Source organism: Canis aureus, chromosome 10 (genome assembly GCF_053574225.1).
Source record: "Canis aureus isolate CA01 chromosome 10, VMU_Caureus_v.1.0, whole genome shotgun sequence".
NCBI classification, from domain to species: domain Eukaryota; kingdom Metazoa; phylum Chordata; class Mammalia; order Carnivora; family Canidae; genus Canis; species Canis aureus.
In genome coordinates, this window is record NC_135620.1 from 24,073,251 (window position 1) to 24,078,094 (window position 4,844).

Sequence of the window (4,844 nt, forward strand, 5' to 3'; positions counted from 1 at the left end):
CATGTGCTTTTTGGCCATTTGTATATGTTCTTTGGAGAAATGTATATTCAGATCCCTGGCCCATTTTTTGAGTGAGAATTTCAACTTTCTACTATTAAGAGTTCTTTATTATTCTAGATAAAAGTCCCTTGTCAGATATACGATTTGTAAACATTTTCTACCATCAACTAGGTTGTCTTTATATTTTCTTCATGATGCCCTCTGTAGTCCAAAGTTATTAATTTTTATTAAGCCCAGTTTATCTATTTCTTCTTTGGTTGCTTGTGCTTTTGGTGTCATAGCTAAGAAACAATTGCCCGATCCCAATAACAAATATTTACACCTATGTTTTCTTTTAAGAGTTTTAGAGTTTTTCTTCTTACACTTAGGTCTTTGATCTGTTTTGAGTTAAGTTTTACATATGGCATGAGGTAGAGATCCAACCTCATTCTTCTGCACATGAATATTCATTTTTCCAGCACTGTTTGTTGAAGATTTCTCTTTTCACTCACTGAGTAGTCTTTATGCCCTTGTCAAAAATCAGTTGACCAAAAAAAAAAAAAAAAAAAAATCAGTTGACCTGGGGATCCCTGGGTGGCTCAGTGGTTTGGCGCCTGCCTTCAGCCCAGGGCGTAATCCTGGAGTCCCGGGATCGAATCCCACATCAGGCTCCCTGCTTCTCCCTCTGCTTGTGTCTCTGCCTCTCTCTGTGTGTCTCTCACGAATAAATAAATAAAATATTTTTAAAAAATCAGTTGACCTTAAATGTAAGAGTTTATTTCTGAAAAGTTTTAAAAATATTTTATTTGTTTATTCATGAGAGACACAGAGAGAGAGAGAGAGAGGCAGAGACACAGGCGGAGGGAGAAGCAGGCTCCATGCAGGGAGCCCGACGCAGGACTCGATTCCGGGACTCCAGGATCATGCCCTGGGCCAAAGGCAGGCGCAAAACCGCTGAGCCACTCAGGGATCCCCTATTTCTGAATTTTCTTTTTTCTTTTTCTTTTTTTCTTTCTTTCTTTTTTTTTTCTTATTTCTGAATTTTCAATCACTTCTCAGCCTTTTGGCTAAGATCAAGTGTAGTATTTCTGAATTTTCACTTTTATTCTGTTGATCTATATGTTTATTCCTTATGCCAGTATCACATAGTCTTGATTACTGTAGCTTTGTAGTAAGTTTTGAAAGCAGGACATGTGAGTCCTCCTGCTTTTTGCTTTTTACCCGGATTGTTTTGGTTGTTCTGAGTCCCTTGCGTTTCCAACATAATTTAGGATTGGTTTGTCAGTTTCTGCAAAAAACCCATTTGAATCTGATGGGATTGCACTGAATCTGCAAATTACCGTCTCAGCAATATTATCTTCTGATCTATGAACAATAGGATATCTTTTCCATTTATTTAGGTCTTATTTAATTTCTATCAAAAATGCATTATAATTTTCAATATATTGCACCTGCACTTCCTTGTTTAAATTTGTTCCCGAGTACTTTTTACTCTTTGTGAGTTATTTTCTTAATTCATTTTAAGAATATGTTGCTAGTATATAGAAATACAACTGATTTTTTGTATATTGATCTTATATCCTGCAAACTTGCTGAACTTATTTAGTTATTTAATTAGTTAACTTATTTAATTAGTTCTTGTAGTCGTTTAGTGAGTTCCTTAGAATTTTCTATACACAAGACCATGTCATCTGTAAATATAGTTTTACTTTTTCCTTTCTGGCCTGGAACTTTATTCTTCAAAAACGATAATGAAGGGGCACCTGGGTGGCTCAGTCAGTTAAATGGCCAACTCTTGATTTATTTTTTATTTTTTTAAAGATTTTATTTATTTATTCATAGAGAGAGAGAGAGAGAGAGAGAGAGAAAGAGAGAAAGAGAGAGAAAGAGAGAGGAAGAAACACAGGAGGGAGAAGCAGGCCCCATGCAGGGAACCCGATCCCAGGTCCCTAGGATCACACCCCGGGCTGCAGGCGGCGCTAAACCGCTGCACCACCAGGGCTGCCCCGCCAACTCCTGATTTAGACTCCCGTTGTGATATCAGGGTTGTGGGATCAGGCCTGCATTGGGCCCCAAGCTCATGGGAGAGTCTACTTGTCCTTCTCCCTCTGCTCTTCCCCCTACTCATGTGCTCTATCTCTCTCTCAAATAAATACATAAATAAATAAATAAATAAATAAATAAATAAATAAATAAAATCTTAAAAAGGATAATGAAATTATAAAACTGGTGAGGAAAAAAAAACTGGTGAGGCCAACAAAGAGAAAAAAAGGCAATGAACAAATAAAAGAAAGAAGGGGCTTCACTAGAGATCCCATATACATCTATAAGATACTAAAGATATTATGAACAACTTATTGCCAATTGATGTAACAAGTTTGGATGAAGTGGAAAAATCTCTAGAGATAATAACTTATTGAAGGTGATTCATGAAGAAATGAATAACCTAAGTCCATAACTATTAAAGAGATTCTTTCTTTTTAAAATTGTATCAATTTAAAATCTTTCCACAAAGAAAACTCCAAATCCAGATAGCTTTAACTGTGGATTCTTTTTTCTTTTTTTTTTTTTTTAAGATTTTATTTATTTATTCATGAGAGACACAGAGAGAGAGAGGCAGAGACACAGGCAGAGGGAGAAGCAGGCTCCATGCAGGGAGCCCGACGTGGGACTTGATCCTGGGTTCCCAGAATCAGTCCCTGGGCCAAAGGTAGACGCTAAACCACTGAGCCACCCAGGGATCCCCTACCTGTGAATTATATTCAAGATTCAAGGAAAAGAAAATTCTACTCATACACAAACTTCCACAAATTTACAAGTTTCTACTTCCAAAAAACTCAAGTTATCCTCCTCATTCATGGAATATTAGTTCATTTCATGGAACTAATATGACACTGACCACCCCCCACCCTCCAAATCTGACAGGGTCAATTGAAAATTGAAGGCCAATCTTGTTTATGATCATAGATAGAAAAACTCTAAACAAAGTATTATTAAATAGAAATTGTCATCACATAAAAAGGATAGTGCATATGACAAAGTTATAATTTATCCTAGAAACTCAAGCTTTGTCTAACTTTCAAAAACCAGTTAATGTTATTTATCACATAAACAGATTAAAGAAGAAAAGTCTTGGGTAACCCTGGTGGCTTAGCGGTTTAGCACCGATTGCAGTCCAGGGTGTGATCCTGGGGACCCAGGATCAAGTCCCCCGTCGGGCTCCCTGCGTGGAGCCTGCTTCTCCCTCTGCCTGTGTCTCTGCCTCTCTCTCTCTCTCTCTCTCTCTGTGTCACTATGAATAAATAAATAAAATCTTTTTTAAAAAATAAAGAAGAAAAAAATAAAATAAAAAAAATAAAGAAGAAAAATCTTATAGTTATCACGATGGATGCAGAAAAAGCATTTGATAAAATTCAACATCCATTGAATCGAATGGATAAATAATGGGGGGAAAAATAAGCTTGACCCAAACTGGAACTGGAAAGAAACTTCCTTAATTTTATAAAGGCTATCTTTTAAAAAATAACTAACGCAAGCATAATACTTAGTGGTGAAACATTGGAAATTTTCCCTTTGAAAATTGGAATAAGAGGATGCCTGGGTGGCTCAGCGGTTAAGAGCTTGCCTTCGGCCCAGGGCGTGATCCTGGAGACCCGGGATTGAGTCCCACGTCGGACTCCCTGCATGGAGCCTGCTTCTCCCTCTGCCTGTGTCTCTGCCTCTCTCTCTCTCTCTCTCTCTCTCTGTGTGTGTGTGTGTGTCTCATGAATAAATAAATAAATAATTTAAAAAGAAAAGAAAAAAGAAAACCGGAACAAAACAAAGATATCCATTACCACCACTTTTTTTTTTTTAAGATTTATTTATTTATTTTAGAAAGAGCAGTCATGCATGAGGGCAGAAGGGGGGGGGGCAGAGGGAGAGAGAGAAGCAGACTGCTCATGCTCTCTCAAATAAATAAATAAAATCTTTTTAAAAATTATATACAACCTAATGTAAAAATAGGCAAAAGATTTGAACCAAAGACTTCACCATAGAAGATACTGAAATAACAAATACATGAGAAGGTGCTCAAGAACATTTGTCGTTAAAAAAAAAAAAAAGAACATTTGTCCTTAGGGAAATAAAAATAAAACTACACACCTGCTGGGCACCTGGGTGGCTCAGTCAGTTAAGTGTCTGCCTTCGGCTCAGGTCATGATCTCCGGGTCCTGGGATCCAGCCCTGCATCCTGAGCTCCCTGCTTTGTGGAGAATCTGTCCCTTCACCCTCCCTACCCATGCTTTCTCAATCTCTCTCTCAAATAAATGAATAAAATTTTAAAACAAAACAAAGCAAAAACGCTACACACCTACTAGAAGGACCAGAATTTAACAAGACTGACCAAATCAAGTGACTGGCAAGGATGGCATCAGTGGCTGCCCTGGGACAGATGAATCACAAAAGTGCACGAGGAAACACTGGGGGATTACAGGCATGTTGTACGTTACAAGGCAGAGTTTAACCTTCAGTTAAACCTTCCGTTCTTCAATTGATAGACATTTCAGTTATTGCCAGTTTGGGCTTGTGGCTGATGCAAAGATGTGTCACCCAGATCCTTCCTCAAGGAAGGATTTGCTGTCCAGTTGCAGTGAGTGTGATAAGCAGAAACCAGCTGATAGTTTATTCAGGGTCTGCATGAGCTACAGAGGGCTGCCTTGCCCCTTCCCAGAGCAGCTTGCATCCAGTGCCTGAACAAAGCAGGGATAACGAGGCTGGGCCGTTTTAATCCAATCTGGGACAATCCAGATGCACAATATTTGCTCCAGAATTCTCTGCCAACTTGGCTTAGACGTCAATGAACCTGCATCACAGTTTGACTTCTT

General features: G+C 38.4%; 1 pseudogene; it reads left to right on the plus strand.

Annotated features, from left to right (window-relative positions):
- The first annotated feature begins 1,026 nt into the window (after window positions 1-1,026).
- Window positions 1,027-1,201, plus strand: LOC144322864 (U2 spliceosomal RNA; annotated as a pseudogene).
- The last annotated feature ends 3,643 nt before the right edge of the window (window positions 1,202-4,844 follow it).